This window comes from Cnephaeus nilssonii (genome assembly GCF_951640355.1).
Source record: "Cnephaeus nilssonii genome assembly, chromosome: 19".
In the NCBI taxonomy this organism is placed as follows: Eukaryota; Metazoa; Chordata; class Mammalia; order Chiroptera; family Vespertilionidae; genus Cnephaeus; species Cnephaeus nilssonii.
This window is the reverse complement of record NC_137090.1, coordinates 20,870,014-20,895,512: the sequence shown is the minus strand read 5'-3', so window position 1 is coordinate 20,895,512 and position 25,499 is coordinate 20,870,014. Positions and strand designations below refer to the sequence as shown.

Sequence of the window (25,499 nt, the reverse complement as noted above, 5' to 3'; positions counted from 1 at the left end):
GCTCCTATCACCTTCATCCCAAATTCTATTCCTTCCTCCTGGAAGCCCAGTTGCCCAAACAGAAAACACCCTTGATTTTCTTCTCTTCCTTCTCCGTCAAACTTCATCTGTCCCCTAGACGGCTGGCGCTGCCTCTGAAAGACACCCTCCCAGTCGCAGCACCCACTGAGCGAGCCCTGTCCTCTCCCATCCTGAACCACTGGGAGAGCTTCCTGACTGGGCTCCCTGACTCAGCGCTTACCTCGCCAGCCCATTCTAGAATTCTATTTATACAACACAATCTGATCACATCTCTCTCAAGTTTCCCAGCAGCCTGCAGGACTAAGCCCGACACCTCAGGTGGCACCAAGAACCTGGTGGCTTATCGTCTCATCACCTTCCCACCTCACTCCGAACCTGTTTCCCCAGCAAACCAAGCTCCCTCACTGCCTTTTCTAAAGTTGTTTCAGCCTCCTGCAATACCTTAACCTAGCTTCTCTGCTGGTCGATGCCTCTCGTCCCTTAATATTAGCTCAAATGAGACACTAAGCACAGCTGGTGGCCGCCTTCTTCCAGCATGCACCCTTACCCCCCCACCCCCCGGGCCCTTTATCACACTGTTCCTGTGTCTGTCTCCCCACCAGACTGGGAACTTACTGAAGTCTTAAGTCCAGTCTTTACCCAGCCCCTACCCAGAGCCATGGTTTGCCCAGGACTCCTACCTAGTGTCCAGCACATTGGAGATTCTTGGTAAGTGTTAACTGAGTAAATGAATGACCCCCGTGAAACCACGCTGCCCTATAACACTGATATTTTTTAAATCTCCTTACTTACTTTGCCCCTATGCAGGACATTTAAAATATCTAATTCTGGCCCTAGCCGGGTAGCTCAGAAGGTTAGAGTGTCTTCCGAAGGCTGTGTGTTCGATCCCTGGTCAGGGCACATGCAGGAGGCAACCAATGGATGCATAAATAAGTGAATCAACATATCAATGTTTCTCTCTCCCTCCCTCTCTCCCCCCCACCTCTCTCTTTCTCTCAAATCAATTAAAAAAATCAATCTAATGCTGGACATGACTGGGATTCACACACCGTTTATATGCCACAAAGTTCAAAAGGCAGCAAACTCTTGTGACTTCAACTCACTTGGGCTGGCAGGAGTCTAAGACTCCGTGCTGTGGAGCCGTGGAGCCGTGTCTCCCATCCGCCCCACCATGTGGACCACTGGTGGTTTCGCTGGCTGTTGTCTGATGGCAGAAACACTTCCCGTTTCGCCTCCCCTGGCCCTTCACACCATTTCTTTGCATCACCTGGGGCGGCTTCTGGACCCCTAGACAAACCCTTAGACTGTCAACACAGGAACCTTCTTTCTCCTGGGGGGGTCCCCATAAAACCCCTAGGGCGGTCTGAGCCACTGCGTTAAATGACTGAGTTAGGGAAAAATGAAGTGTCAGGCTTGGTTCAGGCCGAGAAGGGGTCCACGAAGCTTGCCTCGCTATTCCACATGCAAAAGAGGGCCAGACCTGCCCTTTTCTTCCAAGCCCCGGAGACGGCCGCCCTCAGCGTTAGTCCTTTGTTTTGTACTTGGCCATGCTCAGAGATGACAATCCTGGTGAAAACAAAACAAATACATTTTCTCCACGGTCTGGCACCCAGAGAGGGACCAGACACAGCTCACCTTGAATTATAATCTATAAGACGGGGGTGGGGAATGCCGGACCAGCGTGGCTCAGTGGTTGAACATTGACCTATGAACCAGGAGGCCACAGTTCGATTCTGGGTCAGGGCACGTGCCCGGGTTGCAGGGTGTGCAGAAACAGGAGGCAGCTGATTGATGATCCTCTCTCATCATGGATGTTTCTCTCATTCTCTCCCTTCCTCTCTGAAATAAAAAATATATTTTAAAAATAATAATAAAATTTAAAAAAAAAACAGGGGTGGGAAACGTCCAGCCCGAGGGCCATATAAGGCTGATAAAATCCTTTGGCCTGGCCCTGCCAAGGCATCAGGGGTGAGTTAATTAAATGTCTGACCAAATATAGCAGGCTAATTTTTAAGTTGATAATTTTGTGACCTGAGAATGATATTATAAATATCCCAATGGCCCTTGGCAGGCAAAAGGTTTCCCACCCCTGATCTAAGACAACCATTTAGAAGATGCATCAAGAAAACATTGTTGAAAACAGGGCCAGAGATGTGGCCAATCTTCAGAAGTTCCTTGCCCAGGGAGCCCTCTGCAGAGCATCCTCCAAGCCCCGTTAAGTCAGGTCCCCTATTCCACATGCACAGCACTTTTCACAGTTGTAGTATTTTTATTAAAGTCATTATGTGATTGCCATCTGTGTCTCACACACTCAAATATCAACTATTATTTACTAAATAAACAAATGTCCTTTGGACTATGGGTACCGTGTGGCCCCGATTTTCCTCTTTAACTGCTGCTCCCCCAGGGCACAGCTGGAGCCCCAATTAGTTACAAACCATCCATCCCCGATCTGTCAATACAATTTCATTGTTCAGCTGTCAGCATGCCTTTGGCTCCCCCACTTGAATCTCCCAATTCAAATAAATCCCAAACTCTAGACTCTGACATCTGTGGCTGGGCTCCCTTCCCTGCCTCTCCACAACTGGAATTTGGAAGTTAAACTTAAAACTCAAGAGAAAGAAAGGGCCAGAGGCACTTTCAAAAGAAATGCCTGTAGGTCTCAGGTCCCAGCCTTCACCAGGACAAAGAGGGACATATTTCGTTCTAAGAATTATTAAACTGTCACCTAGTGTTGCCATGTCTTGAAGGAAAGGAAACGGAGTCAGGAGGAAGAGAGAGGGGGACTGATGTAGAACAAACGTGTGGACTTCTCCTGTTACGGGAACGGCAGATAGGCTTTAGTAAAAATTACAGCCTCTTTTCTCTTTCATGCCTGGCACACCAAGGGGGGACGTGCACGGTGCCAACACAGCCTTTTCATAGCATCTGAGAAACCTCCACAAAGCTGGTTGTTGATGGGTCAGCCTTCCTATTAGATTGTGAGCCATTGCTGGCCAGAGGCCAGGACCGGTTAATCATCCCTCAGACCCAGCCCAAAGTCTGGCTGGCAGTAAGAGCTGAAAAAAGCCTTGGTGGAAAAGGTGGGAGTGTGGGGAGGAGGCAGGGAGGAGCCACCTGAGGCTCTGCAGCAACAAGTCAGTTAGCCTCCAGGACTCCACAATTTCTTCATTTCCTATTGTGGGCCCCGGAGGGGGCCCTAGGTACGCATTTTCTCAGTTAATCCTCACAACAACCCAGGGAGGCGGGCATTATTAAGATGACCTGTTTGAAAGTACCAGAACCAACATCTGAATGCTGGGCCCTCACCCTCCCACCCCTCATGGATTCTTCAGTTGAAACAAGCCAGAGCCAGGTCTGAGTGTGTGCCTCCTAGGTTCTTAAGCCCTCTAGAGCACTAAGCAGAATATCTCCCAGAGGGAGAGTCGAAATCAAGTAATTACAATGCAAGACAAAGATGTTAAGTTCTCTTTAAAACATTTTCAGACTCTCAGGGTTGGCGCAATGCTACAACTTTTAATTACAGAAACCCGAGAAAACAAATGAGGGTAGGGAATAACCTGAACCAGAAGGTGAATCAAGAGATTAGGCACAAGAAAAGCTAGTTTTCAGTATTTTCCTGCTCATGGGCTGTTTGGCTTGGAGGCTGCAGTCTTGTGTGGGACACTTCTTTCCTCAAACCCTGAAGGAAACACGTTCAGAATCACGTAAGCAAAACTTACCAAAAGCCCTATTTGTGTTTACACAGTACGTGTTTATACCATTAAAGCAGTAAATACTGAAAGAGAATTCATTGCTACCTTATGGTCCATTTGGTAGTGGGTCAATTTAGGGAGGGATCCTTTCAACAGACAGGGACTGAAGTGGTAAAAGAATGGATGACATGCACAGGAGTCATACAAACAAAAGAAAAGAAAGGGAAGTGGGAAAGGAGGCCAAAGGTCAAAGATATTAATTAGGTGGCTGGTTTCTGCCAGGAAGAGCAACTGCCTTAGTGATTTCCAGACCTCAGACGTGTGTGGGATGGCTGCATTGGAGAAACCTGGGAGCTCTTTCTTTTGATTGTTAAATGCCTGCTTTTGTTAGATTCCTCATCCTGAACATTCTGACTGTATCCACCTTCGGTTGGGCTGGGAATTCTCAATGGCAGCCAGGATGGAAGAGCCCTAAGGATAGTCTCACTTTTGAGGAAGCCTATTTATTATCTGTGTCAACCAGCCATTGTTCACAGGCTGCACGCCCAAGAGTGCCACTGTGAATGGAAATCACGGGTCACTTCCACGGAGTTATTCTAAACTGTGGCAATATCCCAGCAGTCTCCTTTCCACATCTCCTGTGCCTACTGAACACTCCCCATTGGCTGTCTCTTATGATCACACCTCTGTGGCTTTGCACCCTCACTGTTCCCCCTGGAGTGTTTCTACATGTTTAAGTCCTCTTTATTCTTCACCGCCTCGTCTTCAATAAGCCTACCCTTTTCTCTGTATCTCTGTGATGACTTTAAAGTCTACCTTGTTTTGTACTCTAGTTACTAATACATATGCCTTAATTGCTCTTAGGTGCAGAGGCCATGTTTAACTCATCCTTATCTCCCCTAGGTCTTATATCTGTTCAATGATTATCATCCGGCAAAATAAAACAAAACCCAAGGTTGAGTTTCAGCCCCAGGCCAGAGGTTCTCTTCTCTCACTCAAAATAGAAATCAGGCAGGATGTGTTCCAAGTCGGCGCCCTCTTGCCCCAGGTACTCCCAACCAGAACACCATGGGAAAACAAAACAAAATTAGTATTTCCTGTAACTAAATTTAATATCAGATCAAATTAAAGCACATTCTTCAGTCCAACCAAACTCAGCCACTGCTGGCACCCAGAAGACCCTGTCTGGGGCTCGGGGGCACCCATTGGCCACCTGAACATCAAGCTTTCCTTCCTGGAGATCAACAAATAGAGCTCCAGACACCAGAGGGTGTCTTCACTCTGAGCTGGCAATCTAGTTTCAGATCTGGACACACCACATTCTCAAGACCTCAGGGGAGGGCTGGTGGCCCTGTAGCTCAGGAGACAGGAGAGCACACAACGTTGTTGACTCAACCAGGAAAAAGGAATGTGGGTGGCACAGTAGCACCTCAATGGCAGAATGCTCCTTTGCCCTATCAGAGAGGAGGCAGGCTTTGCCTAGTGTTGAGACATTCTGGGCTATTAGGGTTTTAGTCAGGAGCTGGTGTTTTTCCAGAATGTACAGGAGTAGGAAGAGCCCTGGGCCTAATAAACAAAAGGTATGGTTTATAGTCTGTGCTTTGCCCTAATTAGCTCTGTGTCTTAAGTAAGCCCTTTTCCCTGTTTGAGCCTCAGCGTTTATATCTCTACAACATAATACATAAAATAGGTGTTAATGCCCAATCCAGTCCATACCTAATTAATAAAAAGTTATAAGTCATTAACTTGAAGTTAAAGAAAATAAAAATTACAAGTTTCACATCAGAAAAAGTTAGGATGCAGGGCCCCATAGTTACTAAATTCAAGCCACAAAGTTGGCTTTGTGCTTCCTGGCAGCCAAAGCAAAAAGAGAAACATGATCAGCTATAAATTTCCAACTGTCCAAAGAAAAATCATAACAGTTCCTCGGAAGAGACAAAGCTTTTCGGAGAACTTGATTCTGAAAGAAATTTCTCCAATTAACTTTTTAAAGTTGCAGCTTAAGTTATCAACAATATAAACCCTTATAAAAAATGTAGTATCATGGTATACACAGCTACTTCAGACAGTGTCCCTCCAAAAAACAAAGAGCAGGACACCTCAAGGCAGCGAAAACAAGGGGGTCGGGGGGAGGGAATCAATGGCCCCAGTAAACAGCTTTGAGTTGCCCCATCTTAACCCAAAGATAAAAGGAGAACAAGTAGACAACATTTCCTTCCAAAAACTCCTATAAAAGTTACTTCTTCCATATGGGTATTTATTTACAGTTATGCATTTCTAAATTCCATTCCAGTTCTGAAAGATCCAAGTGACACTTTGTCTTCATTTACTTACACGAATTTAAGACTTTCGTGGATGAAAAAGGGGTTCTCCGAAAAGTAACCTCACAGGGTGATCTCATCTTAAATTCCTAACAGGTCATGGTGGGCAGTCACACCTCAGACGGATAACTTTTTTGGTAAAAGGTTTACGTTTGCCTTAAACAAACCCTGTCCCCATTGTTGAGCATCTAGGTCAACATACCTTTGAAATAACCACCCTCAAGAGGGCACATAATCTTAACTGCCTTGTAATCCAATCCCAGCCTTGCTTTCTCCCACCTTCATGCAATCTTCCTCAGATTGGCTCAAATAACCTCTTAGGTTGACCCGTTCTTATGTTGATAATTTAGTAGTTTTTACCTCTTACTGCCCATTCTCAAATCAATGTTTTGGGAATTCCAGCCAGTCAGAGAGGGAGAATCTACCTATTAACATCAGTGTGTTCTCGAATAGCTAAGACCAAGTGCTCAGGCGCCAGGCTCTGCATCTGGTTTCCATGCATTCTCTCATTTAATCCTCCCCCCAATCCTATGTGATAGTAACTATTACTAGTCCCATTTTACAAATAAGGGACAGAGATTTAGAGTATTTTATCAAATTGCCCAAGATCACAGTGATAATTATTCAGATTTTTCTGGTTCCAAAGCCCAGGCTTCTTAACCCCTACTTATAATGCCTCCTAGTATTAATGAAATGTGATTACTGGTCAAAATGCTTGTGTTGTTTTATCTCTTCATCTCTTGAAAATAAAGTACAATTTCCTACTCTTGGAGACTCAGCCTTGGCTCTTACGTCATTCATTCATTCACTCCAACAACATAGATAGTTTAGCCAGTGCTACTCCATACCAGGCACTGTCAGCAGTGAGCAGGGCAGAGAAGCTCTGGAGCTTCCAATGTAGCCCTCAAGTAGACAAGGTATTTCCAGATGGTGTTAAAGGTCTTTGGAAAAAAAAATTAAGTTAAGGGGCTTAAGAAAGGCTGAAGGGCAGGGAGGAGAGGAGCTGTTCTAGATAACTGGTCAGGGCAGGGCTCTCTGAGACCCAAGGGAGAGGAGCCAATCAAGCAGAAATTTGGATGAAAGGCATTCTGGAAGGAGGAACTGCCAGGAGGAAAGGCCCGGTGACAAAAACAAACCACCTGCAGCTGGATCCCAGTGAAGCAGAGTGGACCAGGTGAGGGCTGGTAGGAGATGAGGCAGGAGAGGTTAGGGGAGAGAGGAGGGCCTCAGAGAAAGAAGTTGGATTATGATTGAAAAGTTGTCAACAGGGGAGGAGCATAATCCAATTTACTTTTACCTCCCCCACCTCCCAAGTGAAATTCAGGTAGGTTTGGTTCTTTAGGATGAAAGTCAAGTACCATCACCTTTTATTTTGTTAAGGATAATATCACTGAAAACTATCAACTCTAACAAAATACCTTTAGCCTGCAGGCCCTGGCTTTCCATCACTGAAGGCGCAAGTTCAAAAAAAATATTCTTCTTTTTCCAGAGCTTAATACTCACTTCAGGCTAAGAATGCCATTTTCAGAGCATCCAGTGCTTTGGTCCATAGATCCTAGGAAGTGACAAGATAATATAGAAAGGAAACTGGTCCTGATCCTCCATTTGAACGGCACCTGAACATCTCTGCCCTCTGCTTTTCCTCGCCTAGGCTATCCTATCCATTGCCACCCTTTTGTTGCTTTCTTTTTTCCATTGGCTCAAAACAGTTTCAGTGTGGCCTGCTTGACCAAAACCGAGCATCACTAATGTCAACAATCCTACAGTTAGTAATCCCATATAAGGCATACCTTTGGCAGGAAGGACCACAGTTCTTTTTGAAGCTGAACGGCAGCTTTAATTCAAGGAAATTTCTTTTACCAACATGTTTGGATACAGTAACTAAGAGGAAAACACCCAATATGTGAATGCATCAGATCTGTGTATGTTTGTTTGTGCTCGAAGGCAGAGATAGAGGTAACAGCATTAGAAACTGGATGACTAACAAGTCCACATGCAGACAGGAGCCCGAGCTGTCACCACAGGAAAGAACCAGGACCAAGGAAGACAAGGAGGTGGGGAACTGTGCCTCTTATGAACAACTGTGGACAGACAAGCCTGTGACACTACCCCCACCCCCACCTCCAAACAAAACAAAACCCTCAGCCTGCACTTCCCCCAGACGACAGAGCCTGGAATACCCAGATATTAAACAAAATCATCCTCTTCTGCTGGCCATGTGTTAACATCCAAGGCACAATGACTGTGTTGCTAACTTAAAACCATTAAAATCATTAAAACAGTGATGATTTAAGCACAATCTGTAAATAGCATAGCTAAGTCCTGCGCACTACTCATGACCCCAACCCCAGGCATCTAAAAACATCCAGTGGCACAGAACAGAGAACAGCAGCCCTCAAATGGAGTGGGGTGGGGTGGGGATACAAGGGAAGGGGTGTCTATCTCTTCTCTTATGGCCAAGTTTCATGGCAGCTGAAAGCAAACAACACTACAGGCTACTGAGACAGGCAGACGAGAGACTAAGGTTTGCATAGTGTGGGTCACATTTCTGACTCAGGCGTTTGCACACTTCATACCCAAGTTAATGCCTTTCATTGTTCACTGCCCCCAATCCCACTAGGTCAGAGTTTCTTATCAACCACCTGCATCACAATCTCATGGCCCACTTATTAAAAATGTGCCCCGCTGAAAATAAACATCACCAGAGTGGACTGACACACTGCATTTTTAAACATGGCCAAGGTCATCTTTATGCACATCAAGTTTAAGGACCTCTGCCCTAGAGCAATGTTTCTTATACTGTGGGCCTAGAGCTATTTGGTCAAGAAATCAAATTAATGGGTCATGGCCAGCAGTTTTGTGTGTGTGTATGTGTTTAATTATAAATAGAGCATATTGCAAGTAGTAAGGGCAATTGTTTCCTGGAACGTATCACAGCTCTGGGATGTAGTGATGTAAAATGTATTCCTTACTGTGGATCCCAAAGTTTGAAAACCCCTCTCCTAGAAGGAAAAGAGTTTTCTTGTGTATGGTGTTTAATTTTCTATTTTCCACCGCTAACTCCAAGCCTGACTTCTGTTCAAGTACAAGTTATCAAGGCAGATCCCAGAAATGCTGTTATCAAATCTTAAACTGACAAGGCCAAACCGAACCGAGGAGGGGGATGTGCCCAAGGCCCCTTTTCCACTCCAACCCGACACCCTTATCACGGAGCTGGGGACAAGGGACAGTGTCAAAGGGAAGTTTGCGCAACTCTCCTCAGGCTGGAGCTGTCCTTGATAAGAACAAAACTTGTAGCCACTCATATCACCGTCCAGAAGAATTAACATATTCCTCACCAGGGCAAGACGCAGCCTCGGTATGAAGTGCATGCAGCTAAGGCAATGAGGGAAGCAATGGACAGAAGTCACATTCAGGTTCAGCCCACATCTGCAAGTCCTGTGGCAGTGATTAGGTCACAGGAAAGCCAGGGAAGGTTGAATCCAATCCTACTGATCACAAGGTCAAGTTCTCAAAATCAAGAGCACTTACATCAAGCATGTGAGGTCAAGTCCCACCCAAGCCAGCGACATGTTTATCTTGGGCAAGTCGCTTAACTTCTCAACCCCCCACCCCCACCCCAGGTTCCTTGCAGCACTGATGCCCTGTGAGCAAGTGGGGTACAGGGTAGCAGTTCCTCTTTTTGCCCACTGCTCCAGGACAGGGAGCCCCATCGTGCATATCTTGCTGGATCTGAAGAGAAGAAAAAGGGAGGCAAGGTAAGGAACAAGGACGAGTAGCTAGCTGTCTTGTTAGCTTTCACACTCAGGAAGCAAGGGCTTACTTCAAAGAGCCGTAAGGCTCCAGAAGAGCAAATCGAACAGCAGGCCAGAAAGCAGCCCCCGCCCCCGCCCCTGCCCCCTCCCCCTCCCCCTCCAGCAAAGCCCTGAAGCAGTTCCACGTGCCATTCACCGCAGCCCGTGCAGAGCCGAGAAAAACAGGACACTCACTCACTTGCCTTTAGAAACAATTGTAAACTGAGAGTGAAGTCGGAGGTGGCAGGCTCCTGGGCTGGGTCCAAAAGAACAGGTGGTTCCCCCAGCCCCCAACCGGTGAAAAGCCACCACTTGGGTCAAGACACCCAGAAGAGGTCAGCGGCCACGGAGGGTGAACTTAAAGCAGGGAGTTCCTGGGAGGTAATCGCTGAAGAGGCCCCTACATTCCGTCGGGCAGGAGCGAACTCGCGCCCACCCCCTTGGCAAGGGCACTGGGGAGGCGCCGGGAAGCGGCCAGGCAGGAACTCGGCTGCGGTCACCTCGGCTCGGGGCCGGCCGAGCGCTCCCTCCCGGGAGTTTTGAAGCGGCCATTCTCCCAAAGGCGGGGTCCCCGAGGACGGCGCTCCAAGACCCATAGTCTCCAGCAGGCAGTCAGCTTCACCCGGGACAGAAATGTCCAAAGCCCCCGCCCTGGCCCCCACGGAGTCCGAACCCACGGAACTTATGCTAAGAAAGCAGCAGCGATCGGGTCTCCAGGTCCCCTCGGCCCAGTCGCCACCCCAGACATGCCCAGCTCGCCGAATACCTTCTGGACCCGGACCCGAGGACCCCGCGCCACCTCGGCTCCCTTCGCGGGCCACCGCGGGCCCGCCAGTGTTTGTAAACAAACCGGTCACGTGGCCCCGGCAGCCAGCTCCCCGCCCCCTGCGCCCGTGGCCCCCTCGGAGACCCCACGCCCGATTCTGACTCGGCCGTGCTGGGCAGAGAGCGCCGCGCTCCGCGAGATGGGGCCAGAGGGGCCGCGGGATCGGTGCCCAGTGCTGGGTGCCCGGCGCTCACGCTGTCAGCGCGCCCCATGCCCACGCGCGCTCGGCCTGCGCCGCGCTCCCGATTTGCTTACCCGGCTGCAAGCTGCACCGTCCGGCCCGCGCCAGGCTTGGCTCCACGGGGATGCGCCGCAGCAAAGGACCGCCCGGCCGGATCCCGGGCTCCGGGCGCTCTCTTAAAGCCACAGTCTCCGCCACTGCCGCCGCCGCCACTCTGCATCCCTCCGGGTCGGGGCTGGGGGCTGCCCTATGACGGACGCGCCCCCGCGCCTATCCCCTCAGCTCAGCACATAGCAACACGCCGCGGGTTGGCTCGGCACGGCCGCAGCCACCCACCCCGAGCCAATCAGGAAAGGACGGAACTCCGCCCCCCGCTTCCCCTACCTCCCACCCCCCACCCCTCTGCCCTGGCGGGGCTTGGGTGCGGGGAGTGTTGCGATTGACGGGTCTGGCCCCGCGAGGCTCAGGCCGCTGTACTCGGCTAACCCGGGCGACTAGCCGGAGGAATGGAGAGAAAGGGTGATGAGAAGGGGAGGGCTCTCAGCGCCTGGGAGGAGATCTTTTATTTGGGTTTGGGATTTGTCCCCAGGTCAAAACTGGGATTCCCAGAACCTGGGGCAGGGAGAAGGGAGGTTTTAGAGTGCTTCTGCTTAGAGGTCCAAAGATGGTAACTCTCCTTACACCTTAGCCATCGCTAACCCAGAGCCTAAGGTAACTGAGGAGGCCCTCAGATCCTGGGGCTGTTGAATAAGATAGTGCCAGCCCGGCCCAACCAGGCCCCGCTCAGAAGCAAGCCATTTCGGTGAGCTCAAAGTAGGAAAGAGCCTTTAGGGAAATTGGTTGGCACTCAGCCGCCTACAGCTGCTGATTTTCCAAGACTTTTAGAGGGAGACGGAGATGGTAACCCCGGGAGAGTAGGTGGGTCAGTGACCAGAGGGGAGGAGCCCACATTCTGGGTCAGTGGGGTGGTGCTTTTCAAGGAACAGAAGGTTAAAAAATAAGCCCAGGGCAGTCAGGAAATTCAGGGAGGCACCAGGTGGGTGGAGTGGGGCAGTCTCCCAGCAGGAAAACAGGTCAGTTTGAAAAAGAATGCTGGCAGGGGTCAGGGGAAGAGAGCGGCCCAGCCTTTTCACTTGGCCACTGAGGTTCCTGCAATTCCTCAGAGACCAGAAATGAGAATGGTAGCGGGGGTGGGTCCCCTGGTGGTTCAAACTTCACCCGTAACTCCACCCAGCTGGGTTTAAAATATGTTTGATTCAATTAATATACATTGCATCCAAATTGTATTCAGTTAATGTAAGTTGCATGGTTGGGTGTGAATCCAGTCCTAGTGCTAGTAAAAACAACAAAGCTACCTTAAATACATCAGTATTGTACATGTTTATCAGTCTCAAATGCGCAGTTTCAGTAAAAGCAGGAGCACCATGTCACTATTCACAATTGACAAAATTTGAAAGTCTTAAACAGAAGAAAAAAAAGGCTTTTGAGATAAGGAAGAATCTTGAAAAAGAAAGGTTTAACACTTAAACCCTTAATCTAAGAATGTGTGATGGATTCTTTGGATTATCAAAAGCTTGATTTCTAGCCTTTGGGCCACCTCTTGGGCAAATGCCTTTGTCTCTCTGGGCCTCGGTTTTCAGCGTATAAAAGGCAGAATGAAATAGGATGATCTCTAAAGTTCCTTCTGGCTCCAAAATTCTAAGTAGGGCCAGAAAGTCAAACCTATTACAATGTTTCCAAAATATTCTCCTCGTGAATATTTGTGTTGACAGATTACCACTCCCTAACAGTAGATATTACATTAGTTTAACACCCTAGGATATTGGTATGTTATGTAACAAGATTGGTGGCTACTGTTTCTGTTTAAATAAAAGATAATGTTAGCTAAAGAGGACAAGCCTGGTGTAGTGGTTGAGAGAGAGATCTGAGGACCCCTGCAGGCCTGCTGTGGATATGCAGGGGACTGTAGGATCAGGAGACAATGGAACTAGCCAGCCAGTCAACACAAAATATTTAAGAAGCCTGATAATGTCCCCTCCCAGGCAAAAGAGTCAAACATCCTGAGTTGTTAAGTGAGAGTAAAACAAAGTCTTGGGCGAAACAAAGTAGCAAAAGTGTTTTCCCTTCCTCTGAAAGCAAGCACCTCTAATTGCCCCTCAGTACACATTTACTCAGGGCCCATTAAGTGCAGAATTTCCTGCTTGACCTGGAGGATAGTACACATCTGAATAATCTACTGAGAGGAGAGAGGCTGAGGCTAATGGAGAGTGTGTGAGAACAGGCAGATATTTACCCTACAAGGCAAAAAAGACATGAACAGCCCAGGCTGGTGTGGCTCAATTGGTTGGAGTGTTGTTCCACACAGCAAAAGGTGGTGAGTTCAATTCCACATACCCAGGTTGCTGGTCCCCAGTCAGGATGCATGTGGGAGGCAACCAATTGATGTTTCTTTCTCTATCTCTTCCTGAGAGAGGCAGGAAAGGAAAAAGAGAGGGAGGGAGGGAGGGAGGGAGGGAGGGAGAGAGTATTCATATTTAGCTAAAGGCTTCTTTTTTAAAACCCTTGGCAGTAACATTTTGAGAGGTACCTGGCCTCACAGACAGGTTATCAGCCTGGCTTTGTCAGTGGCTCCGTACCCTTGTGTCCTCTGTGTGAGGCCAGATTCATTCATTCCCAAAGTCTTTACAGCCATTCTTTTCCAGCATCCTCTCTCTCCAACCTCATGTTCCCACTGTTGCCACATCAACATCACTACTACAAGGAGCAAGGTCATTTTTATATGCTCATCTTATTCAACCTGGTGTAGCATTTGACATGGTTACCTCTTCCTTTCCCTCACCCCCACTCCAATCCATCAGCAGGTCCTGTGAGCTCTACTTCAAAATGTATATATTTGTCTGTCTCTGTTGCTACCACCTGGTCAGAGCCACCAGCATCTCTTGCCCAGAGTGAGCAACACCTCACTGATCTCCCTGCTTCCAACCCTTTCTCTACACAGCAGCCAGATGGTACTCCTTCAAAACAACCTCCTTAGGATGCCCCACGGGGCCTTCCAGCCAGGCCTGCCCCTCTGTGGTCTTCCCCCATCACTCCTTTGCTCAGGCTGTTCCCAGTCAAGCTGGCTGCCCTTCTGTCCCTCAAATGCACCAGGCCTAGCCCTGTTGCCGTTTTTTTGCATTTGCTGTTCCCTCCACCTGGGACACTTTGCCTTCAGAAGGCTGCCTCCGTGCCACTTGGTTTTCAGGTCCAACACCTCCTCCAGAGAGCATTCCCTGACGACCCTATCGTACATGCCCCTGCCCCCCGCCAGGGTGCTCTCTATCATCATACCCTCTCCCAACTTACTTTCTTCATGACACGTATGGCTCTCGGAAGTTACCTCGTTTATTTGTTTTCAGACCCATCCTGCTCTAAAGTGTAAACTCCGTGAGAGCATCAGGGACCTTGTCCTGCTTCCTGTTGTATCCCCAGTGCCTGGCCCTCAACCAGTACCTGCTTGTTGAATAAATAACGGAACAAGTGGATGAATACGCCTCCTGCCTCGAATCCTTGTTCCTACGGCTTCTTTCCCTCAGAGTGCTAGTCTCTCCTTTCCCCCACTTCCCTCCGTCTCTGCTTTTTCCTCTCCTGGTTCCATCTCAAAGCCTTCTGCTTGATGACTCAGTCCAAAGATCAGATCAAATGGCACTTCTGTGGAGGAGTCTCCCCTAACCTCCCTAAAAAATTTAATTTTTCTCTTCTCAGTACCCTCCATAGCACTTTATTCATAGCGCTGCCACATCACTCAACACTCGGCACTCCCTATTAAGAGTTATCAGCGATCCTTCCTCTCTGCCAGTCCCTCCTGGGATGGAAACTTATCAGATCATCTTTATTTTCAGCACCTGGCACCCGGGAGGCACTCCCTCATGGTTTATATCTCCATTGAATTCAGTAGGGATTTAAGCAGAAATGGATAGGGTCTAAGCCTCAGGGTATATGGATCAAGAGATAGCAGTCTGACTTTGAAGTCTGAGAAGTTCAGTCTAAAGCGTGGGGATATTCTATAATAAAAGGAGCAACCGATATCTTAAAGTCACACCACAATGGAAATGTCCTGCAGGCTAAAGGCTGCTGGCTTACCTTACCACCGGGGATGCGGTCCCCTCGGCCTCTGTGGGGAAAGGGGGCTGCTCCTGGCAGCCCTCACTGGGCCCTCCTCCCACCTCTGCCCATAAGTGAAGCCCCATGACATCATGTCACAAAGGAGGGTCTGGTGCCGCCTTCTTGCAGACGGAGCATGGTAACGGTGCTTTGTTTCTTTACGTACAATAAATGCTTCCTCTGATCCGTGTCCAAGTCCCTCATTTTCAGTCATGAAAGTGGCAGATTATATGCTTTTTAGACCTGTAGGCGGGTAAAGGTTGGACCTCAGCCCTCCGGAAATTCCCCTGACAAAACAGCTGCTATCATTTATTGAGCATATACTGTATACGGAGCAGTCTTATCCTATCTAGTTATAGTTAATCCTCAAAGCAACCTTCAAGATAGGTATCCTCCCCCCCCCCCGCGCCCCCCCCTGCCTTTTTAAAAGAAGCTGATCCGATGGAAGTTGAACCCTGATTTTTCTGGCTTCAAAGGCCATGTATTCTTTCTTTACAGTGTCCATTCCATCAAAGAGGAATGCTTCTCTCCTCTTTAAATATCCCCATCGCCTTTACAAGGAAACTCGTTCAACACCAAGCCACCCCACAAAACCAAGCTAAAGGCCCACAAACAAGAATTGTAAGGGCTCAGCAGTCCCATCTTAAAAACAAGAACAAGAATATTTACTTGGTGCTTTCTGTTCTAAGAGCTGCTATAGCCGCTTTCCACGTATGGCGTAATCTAATCCAATATTCACAACAACCTATGAGAGGATACCACAGGTGTACATACTTTAACCACTGATCCAAAAGCTCTGAACATCAAAAACAAGCTTGACAGAGCTCATATGGAACAATTACGGGCAGTGGTATTCAATCATTACGATCATAGGGTAGAATATATTTGTCAGGATTCTATGATGTTTCTTTATTTGCACAAGCTACTAAAATTACTCTCATGGAGTATCTTTACCTTTCCAATCCTTCCCATGTGGGCTAGTCTCAATATTTAAACAATCAGCTACAATTCCACTAGGATGTCTCTCTTCAACAACCCGATGCAATAAACCATAGCTTTTCCTATACTCCACTTTCTGAAAAAAACAACAAACCCACAAAAACGTTTGATGCAACTCAAACTTAAATTGCTATGAGGTCATTCGTAGGTATTATTAATCCCACTTAGTACATTCATATGTTTCTTATAGAAATATTAATGTTTGAAACAGCTCATACTTCCTAGGTTTTTATGTAACATACAACAGTATTTGTACTAAAATATTCTAGAATCTAAAACATCTACCTATCAAATATAGGATTGAGAACTATATTATTATCCCTGTTACAGACAAGTAAACGTAGGCACAGAGAGGTTAACTAATTTTCTCAAGGTCACACAGCTAGTAAATAGTAGAGCTAGAATTAAAAATATGTCTGAAACTGAAAAGAAAATATTTGGAGCACACATGACAGACTAAGGGCTAATTTTTCTAAAGGCAAAGGAACCCTAGCCTGCTTGGCTCAGTGGATAGGGCGTTGGCCTGGGGACTGAAGGGTTCTGGGTTCGATTCTGGTCAAGAGCACATGCCTTGGTTTGGGGCTCTGTCCCCAGTGTGTGTGTGTGTGTGGGGGGGGGGGGGAGGCGTGCAGGAGGTAGCCGATCGGTGATTCTCTCTCATCATTGATGTTTCTATCTTTCTTTCCCTCTCCCTTCCTCTCTGAAGTCAATAAAAATATATTTTTTAAAAAGGCAAAGTATATGAAGTAACAATTCATTGTAGAGGAAATAGAAATAACTTGTAAAAGATATTTAAAAATGTTTAACCATAATTACAAGAAATAAAATGTAAATTAAAATTATAATGAGGTGCTATTTTAATCTTAGATTGGCAAGTAGTAAAACGCTCAATGACATTGTGTTGGAGATGTAAAGAAATAGCCATACTTGCCAGGCTGGTCTGGCTCAGTGGCTGAGCGTTGACCCATCAATTCCAAGTTAGGGCACATGCCCGGTTTTGGGCTGAATCCCCAGTATAGGTCGTGCAGGAGGCAGCCAATCAATGATTCTCTTTCATCATTGATGTTTCTCTCTCTCTCTCTCCTCTCTCTCTCTCTCTCTCTCTCTCTCTCTCTCTCTCTCTCTCTCCCTTCCTTTCTGAAATCAATAAAAACATATTTTAAAAAATAGCCACTCTTATATGGTTGATAGTAAGGTAAATTGGTAATTTCTCTTGTCAGATCTGACAAGAAGATGGTACCAAAAAATATCCATAAATGATTTGAAAAATGGATTTGTAAATTTTTTTGCTGTTAGTCACATACAATCAGAAAAGCTTGGAGACCCCTGATTTGAAAAAGTGACCCCTGAAGAGCAAGAAGTTGTTAGTGACACTCCCACATGGTCCAGACAGAAGGTGCCCCAGAGTCTGGGGTGTTTCATTCTGCTTAACTGCTCACACCTACGGGGAGGCTGAATGAGCCTACTGTAGTTCGATGATACCATCTTTTAAGATCACCCAACGCATTTCTTAATTATGTCCTTGATGTTCACGGATAATGGATGATTCAAATGTGGCTTCCCACGTTGTTACCTTTCTCACAGGTAGAAAATGTGCCGTCCAAGGTCTGGTCATTGCATAATCCAGTATTGGACTCTTGGGAGCTTGGTTAATGTGGGTCCACCCCAAGAGACACCTCACCTCTGAGCATTATGACAAAATGAGGTCCTGGGTTTGTCAAAGTGGTGCCCAGAGCCCAGAGGACAGACACCCTCAGTTTCCCCAGATGACTTCGTGCCGGTACTCTCTCCTCCCAGTGCTGTAACCCAAATTCTTCCACCGAAGACCCTGAGAAGTAAGACAGATCGAAACCTGGGCCTTGTTTCTAAAATAAGAGAATTTATAGCTCTGAGTTGTAATAATTCTGCAGCACACCTAATGTTATTCTTGCTCAACAGCTATTTCTTCTAGGTCCTCAGGTTTGTTTTGTTTTTAAATAATAGTTTACTGATTTTTAGAGAGAGGAAGGGAGAGGGAACGAGAGAGAAACATCGATGGGCTGCCTCCTGCACACCCCTACCGGAGATCGAGCCAGCAACCCGGGCATGTGCCCACACCGGGAATCAAACCAGCAACCTTTCTGTGTATAGGACAATGCCCAACCAACTGAGCCACACCGGCCAGGGCCATGGCCTCCATTTTTGAACAGTGTTAACTCACCAACTCGTTAGCTGATTGTTGTTGCTTTGGTCTGCCAGGCACCAAGGCTCAGGCTCTCAACAAAGGCTCTTCAGACGACACTGATGAGCTGACCTCCAGAGCCGTGTTTACGGAGGTTCGGGGTCTGCCATCCTGGCTCACTGCTGTGGCTGAATGCTGAATAACTGCAGAGCCAGCCTCTTTGCATTGGCCCTCCTGTGCCGGGGCTGTTCCTTCTTCGAATAAAACTGGAACAGACCCATTTCCCTTAGTCAATGACAATATCGTCAGCTGTCCTAGCGGCTTGGATGACCAGAGTTTTACGTTAGCCTCACTGCCTGATGGCAATACTCCAACTCCAGCAATTTCTAGGGGTGAGGAGCAGCCCATGCAGGAAGGGTATGACGGGCCCCAGGGAACTGGGCTGACCTCAGGTCAATTAGGACGGCAGTTCTCAGCTTTAGTTGCAGATTAGAATCATCTGGAGAGCTTTTTAAACGTAGCAATGCCCGTGTTCCCACTCCTACCTATTGTGATTTAGTTGGTCTCTGGTGGAAACTGGGCACGGATGCCTTTAAAAGCTCCCCAGGTCATATATGTGCAGTCGCAATGAAGACCACAGACTTGGGATCGTATGTTAAAAGAGAGGATTGGGCCCTCGCTGGTTTGGCTCAGTGGATAGATCGTTGGCCTGCGGCCTGAAGGGTCCCAGGTTCAATTCCGGTCAAGGGCACAGGCCCGGGTTGCGGGTTCGGTCCCCAGTTGGGGGCGTGCAGGAGGCAGCCAATCAATAATTCTCTCTCATCATTGATGTTTCTATCTCTCTATCCCTCTCCCTTCCTCTCTGAAATCGATAAAAATATATTTAAAAAACAAATAAATAAATGAATAAATAAATAAATACCAGCAGAGTTCTCTTTAAAAAAAAAAGAGAGAGAGAGAGAGGATTGGAAGCTGGCATAATTCCCCTCTAAGCCTTCTGGTCTGAAGCTCCCCTAAAGCATCTCCACACCTTTGGCAATTAGCTCACAGACATATTTGCAAAAAACTGCAGAAGAACCGTGTTAAGGATACAATGCCACGCTTCACAGGTGGCAAGACATTTTCTCACATATTCTTACATTTGACTCTTAAAATAATCCAGTGAGGCAAGCGGGACAGGTATTATTAGCCACAGTTTTCTGGTAAGGAAGTTGGTATCCTGAGCCCACTGAGGACCCGGACTTCTGTTTTTTGTTCCGCAACTTTTAAAATTACACAACTGCCTACTCTACAGTGACAGTAAATAACCTCGGCTGTCACACGGAGGGAGGAATATCGCACAGGCATGAGCAGCAAGGGTTTAAAAATCAGACATAAGAATGTGAATTTTAGTTCTGCCACTTATTAGTTCTATGATCTTAGGCACCTATATAACCTCTTTGAGACTCAGTTTTCCTCATCTGAATAGAGAACAAAACTATAGTGCCACCTTCAAAGGGGCATCAAAGAGATACAACAGTTGATATTCTCATTATGTAATCATGCCACATTTTCCTACTTGTGAACAAATCTCTAAGAATTTTTTTTTTTTTAATGTAGTTGGGCTTCTTTATTCCATTAAGTTTTCTTTGGTCTCAATCTTTGCCTTTCGTACCTGACACTGCTGCATAGGTGAGGTGCTTCCCTGGTTTGTGCTGGCGGCATTGCTCATTACAGTCACCAAATGATTCCATCTAGATCAGAAATCAGAAGCATAGAAAGTTCACCATTTAAAGTGTTAATTGACTCACTTTCTTTTTTTAGAGAGGGGGAAAAAAACACATCAATTTTTTGTTCCACTTATTTAGGCATTCACTAGTGTCCTGGTGCACAGATTCATGCACATTAAAGGAAATTAATTAGAAGAAATATTTTAATATCGCTATCACATCTTGCTAATGAAAAGAAAATAGGATTCTACTGAGTCTCCTACCTACCTACTCCAGGACTTCTGTGATGATCAAATGAGATGAGGCACAGGAAAACGCTTCACAAACATTTGGTTGAACTGTAAAATGTTTGCACCTGGCTATAAAGCAAGTTGGGTTCCTGGGCTGAAGAAACTCCAAGGAGGCTAGTTGCTAGGGAGAGGAAGACAGGCATTGTTACGTGACGTCATTACCCGGCACCCACAGGGACTGTTTCTGGGCTGGGCTATGGGCTGCATTTTGCACCATGGGGTCTTGGCAGCATTGGCTGTGATTTGGTGGGGTGTTGCTCCGGGGTGGTGGCGGGGCCTGTGTCCCACTTCGGGGAAGACATGAGTTGGTTTGTCAGCGCCAGGTCCATGGTGCCATTTATTTTTAAACTAGAGGCCCTAAGCACAAAAATTCGTGCAAGAGTAGGCCTTCCTTCCCCCTGCTGCTGGCACCGGCTTCTCTCCAGCACCCTCCTCCAGCTGCCGGCAGGCACCCGGGACCTGGGCTGGCTTCCCTCAGGCTGTCGGCAGGCACCTGGGACCCGGCTGGCTTCCCTCTGGACCTGGCTTCATCAGGAAGGATGTCTGGAATGACGTCTGGTCTAATTAGCATATTACCCTTTTATTATTATAGATGGCCAGTGTGTGTCATGGCAGCTCCTGCGTTGAGTGTCTGCCCCCTGGTGGTCAGTGCATGTCATAGCTACCAGTTGGACAGATGGACACTTAGCCTTTTATATAGATAGATCAGTTGATTCTTGTATGTTTCCTGACTGGGGATCAAACCCACAACCTTAGCTTATAGGGACAACATTAACTGAGCTACCTGGCAGACTTTCCTTATTTTTAATGACCTGGACAGTTTTGAGGTGTTCTGGTCAGGTGTTTGTAGGATAAGGTGACCAGATTTTAACATTGGTAAAGCAGGACACCATTGACCGGGGGCGGGAGGGGTTCTTGATTAAAAATTTATTGTAATACATTTTTTTTAAATTTCAACATAAGTACAATATAACAAATAAATAAATAAATTTACAAATATAATAAATAAAAAAATTATGTATAGTATTATTTTATTCTTTGGCATATTTCTCATTTGAGTGAATTTTTTTTAGTAGATTGCTGTCATTGTTTAAAAGGTCATGAAATTTTTCACAAGAATTTGTTAAATTATATTCCACACATAAAATGGCTTTCAAAGTCTCAACACTTAATTATGATTTTTCTGATGTCCACACTTTTTTTTTATTTTTATTTTTGATGTCCACATCATTATTTACCGTAGAAAAAACGCGTTCAGTCGCAGCATTAGTTCCTGGTAAGGACAGCGCATATTCCACAATTTTTAGTGCATTATTTATCCTGGCTAAATAGCCACATGGCCACCGAAAACCGTATATTCCCTTCCCGTTCTCCCGCCGTTCCCTAGCTTGTGCATTCTTTCCAAAAATCGGGACATTTTTAAAACGCCGCGGGACGCGGGACAAATTGTTAAAAATCGGGACTGTCCCGCCAAAAGCGGGACGTCTGGTCACCTTATTGTAGGATGCCCCACTGTTGCAATTTGTCTGATGTTTTTCTCATGATTAGACTGGGTTTATGTGGTTTGGGGAGGAGGATCACCGAGGTAAGGTGCCATTTTCACCACATCATATCAAAGGTACATGCTATCTATTTGATTTATTAGTGATGATGTTGACTTGAATCACCTGGCTGAGGTCACCTTAGGTTTCTCCACTGTGGTTACTCCCCTTTCCATACTGACGTTTTAGCCGGAAGTCACTATGTACAGCCCCCACTGGGGGAGTTATGCCCCCCCCCCCCCCTTGACAGTGGAATATCATTTAATTGGAATCCTTCTGCAGATTTGGAGATTGTCCAAAGGTTTTAGTTTGTAAACCTTTTGCACACCAAGGCATGACCATGAACCTATTTGGTGATTTCCATAGCCCTGTACTAGTTTCTAGATTATAACCATAACAGGGTGTAGGGAGACCTCTAGTGGTTAAGTAAGGGCATAACCAGCCAGTTGCAGGCTCTTGCCTTCTGCCACTGACATTCCTACAGGCCAGTGGTTCTCAAACAGGGATGATTTTGCTCCCCAGCCCCAGGGAATATTCAGCAGTATCTGGAGCTATCTTTGATAGCCACGTTTTGGGGAGGCGATGCTACTGACATTTAGTAAGAAGAGGCCAGGGATGTTGCACAGAACACATACAAACAAAGAATGATCTGAATTGACACGTCACTAATACTGAGGTTAAGAAGCCCTGTGGCCAACAGCTGTATACAGGTGTATAAAGGTTATAGTCATGCTCAAACAAACACTTTAAAAGGGAGAGAGAGAAGCGGGGGAGGAAGGGAGAGAGAGAGAGACCCTGTTTTGTAAAAAGAGAGGACAAATTCTTCAATAAAATGTGCAGCTCAACGCTATTGATCACAGCAGAGATAGAAGAAATGGCGAAGTGATTTCTGGAAATGTGCAGTTTCTGTTGGGGCCAACATTGGGCACATGAATACGAATGGCAAAAGCTCATACTGTGGAGCAAAACAGAAGCAAATGGTAAATGGGAGGCTGTTCTGAGCAGAAGAGGTGCAGGTAGAAAAAGAACTGAATCAGGGCCAGTGTTTTGAGAAAGGGAATAAGTAATACATTTTGTTCCAGATGATTTTTAAAATATAAATCAATTAAACTAAAAATAAGTTTGAGGGAAAAACTGCAGCCACACCCATTACAACCATGATCTACAACTATTTCAATTGCATCCCTATATATTTTATGTTGTTGCAACCGATGAATATAACCACTTCATACTCTACTTTTTTCAATGAATATTGTATCTGAAATGTTTTTATATTCCTAGAGTCTTTACTATCTTTTCATTTAAAATTTTTTTCCATTATCTTTTTAAATCTCTCTCTCTCTCTCTCTCTCTCTCTCTCTCTCTCTCTCTCTCTATATATATATATATATATATATATATATATATATATATATATATTTAAATATATTTTATTGATTTTCCACAGAAAGGAAGGGAGAAAGATAGAGAGTTAGAAACATTGATGAGAGAGAAACATCAATCAGCTGCCTCCTGCACACTGCCCACTGGGGATGTGCCTGAAACCAAGGTACATGCCCTTGACCGGAATCCAACCCGGGACCTTTCAGTCCGCAGGCTGAAGCTCTATCCACTGAGCCAAACCAGTTTCGGCCCATTATCATTTTAAATGTCTATATTTCACAATGTAGATGAACCACAGTATAGCCATTCTCCTATTGTTTCAGTAGTTTTTCTAATAGTTTTTCTAACATTGTTTCAATAGTTTTAGATATACTTCTTTAAATTCTAGAATTTATTTTCGGTATATGGTGAGAGGTAAAACCCAACTAGGTATTTTTATACAATTTGCTACACATAATTGATTATATAATTTCTTATCTACTGTGATGTATCCTTTTTAAAATATTAACTTACTCTTTTAAAAACCCTATAACTGTTATTATCCACATTTTACACCTATGAAAATAGGCACAGAGAGGTTCAGTAAATTAACCAAGTTTACACAGCTAATAAACGGTGGAGACTCAATCTGACACAGGCAGTTTGGCATCAGAGACCCATTCTTAATTAATTGAGTTAAATTATAAATGAGTTAATATTTGTAAAGAATCTAGAACAGTGCTTGGCACATAGTAATCTTTGTATAAATGTTGGTTTAATACATTCAGGGAAAATGTCATGGACTTATTTACCCAAAACTCTGTTTCAAGGATACCTGTTTGCATTCCATTGATCTGTGTTGGTTTCTGTTTTAGTTTTGATTATTAAAATAGCATTGGGGTGGGGGGCTGGGTGAAAAAGGTGAAGGGATTAAGAAGAACAAATTGGTAGTTACAGAATAGTCATGGGGAGGTAAAGTAAAGCATAGGGAGTATAGTCAATAACATTGTAATAACTGTGTGGTGTCATTTGGGTACTAGACTTATGGGGGGGTCACTCTGTAAGTTATATAAATCTCTAACCACTATGCTGTACATCTGAAACTAATATAATACTGAATGTCAACTAATTGAGAAAAAAAATTTTAAACATATATTTTTATTGATTTCACAGAGGGAGAGGGAGAGAGAGATAGAAACATCAGTGATGAGCCCTAACCTGTTTGGCTCAGTGGATAGAGCGTCGGCCTGCGGACTCAAGGGTCCCAGGTTCGATTCCAGTCAAGGGCATGTACCTTGGTTACGGGCACATACCCGGTGGGGAGTGTGCAGGAGGCAGCTGATCGATGTTGCTCTCTCATCGATGTTTCTAACTCTCTATCCCTCTCCCTTTCTCTCTGTAAAAAATCAATAAAATATATTAAAAAAAGAAGAAAAAAAAAGAAAAGAAACATCAATGATGAGAGAGAATCACTGATTGGCTGCCTCCTGCATGCCCCACACTGGAGATCGCAACCCAGGCATGTGCCCTGACCAGGAATCAAACCGTGACCTCCTGGTCCATAGGTTGATGCTCAACCACTGAGCCACGCTGGCCGGGCAACTAATTGAAAAAAATTTTTTAATTTAAATAAAATAAAATAACATTTTAAATATGATAGGACAAGCCCACACCAATACCCACTATTCTTTTGTAACACTTTCCTTGCCTGCTCATTCTTCCAAATAAATTTTATTACCATAATTAATTATGGAAAATTTAAATATAAAGAAAAGTAAAAGAATTATAAGCACCCCAGATAAACTTTCCCAAATCATGTTTCTAAACTCAAGTAAAAACAAAAACAAACCAAAATAATCTGCTTTTGAGAATCTGATGGAAACTAATTCACACTAAGAGTTAATGTGATATTAATATTAATACTAATTAAAATTCTCCTTCAGAAATATGGTTTACTTCTCCACTTACTCAGGTATTTCTTTGTATTCCTGAGTAGTATATGGTGGTTTTGTCACCCAAATTTCTTGTTAATATTAATCAGTGACGTTTTTCTTTTGATTGTGTTGGTGAAAGGGTGCAAAGGAAGGTTTTTTCCTCATGCCATCTTCACTGGTTACTGTTGGGCACTGGGGATATAAATTAATGTAAAAATTGTGCAATATAACAGAGGAATATATTAGCCTTGTAGAAGAATTATTAATTCACTCATCATAACATCTATTGAGCATATGCTGTATGCCAGGCTCTGAAGACACACGGATGAGTGTGTCTATTTCTTTTTGTCCTTGGGGAACTGATACTCTTCGGAAAGATAAACAGATTATCTAAATAATTTAAAGCAGGGCAATAAAATGCCACAAGGAAGGTCAATAAGGCTGCACCAAGGAGATAATATTAATCAGTGACAAGGGTTCTCCAGGAAAGAAAGGAGAAGGTGCATTCCATGGAGCAGAAAC

General features: G+C 45.4%; 2 protein-coding genes across 3 annotated transcripts in view; both read right to left on the bottom strand.

Annotated features, from left to right (window-relative positions):
• The window catches only part of YPEL2 (yippee like 2), an 85,794-nt gene that overhangs the window by 47,405 nt on the left and 12,890 nt on the right, over positions 1-25,499 (bottom strand). The window contains exon 1 of one of the 2 annotated variants that reach the window (XM_079797853.1): positions 10,913-11,135. The exons of the other annotated variant lie outside the window; for it this stretch is intronic. The gene's annotated coding sequence lies outside the window, so the exon portion shown is untranslated. Of the gene's footprint in view, positions 1-10,912; positions 11,136-25,499 lie in introns of those variants that run through there. 2 annotated transcript variants of the gene reach the window in all.
• GDPD1 (glycerophosphodiester phosphodiesterase domain containing 1) overlaps positions 19,745-25,499 on the bottom strand; it is a 48,590-nt gene continuing 42,835 nt past the window's right edge. Inside the window, exons 12-13 of the mRNA XM_079797851.1 lie at positions 20,118-20,261; positions 19,745-19,874 (exon numbers count right to left, since the gene is read on the bottom strand). The gene's annotated coding sequence lies outside the window, so the exon portion shown is untranslated. The remainder of the gene's footprint in view (positions 19,875-20,117; positions 20,262-25,499) is intronic.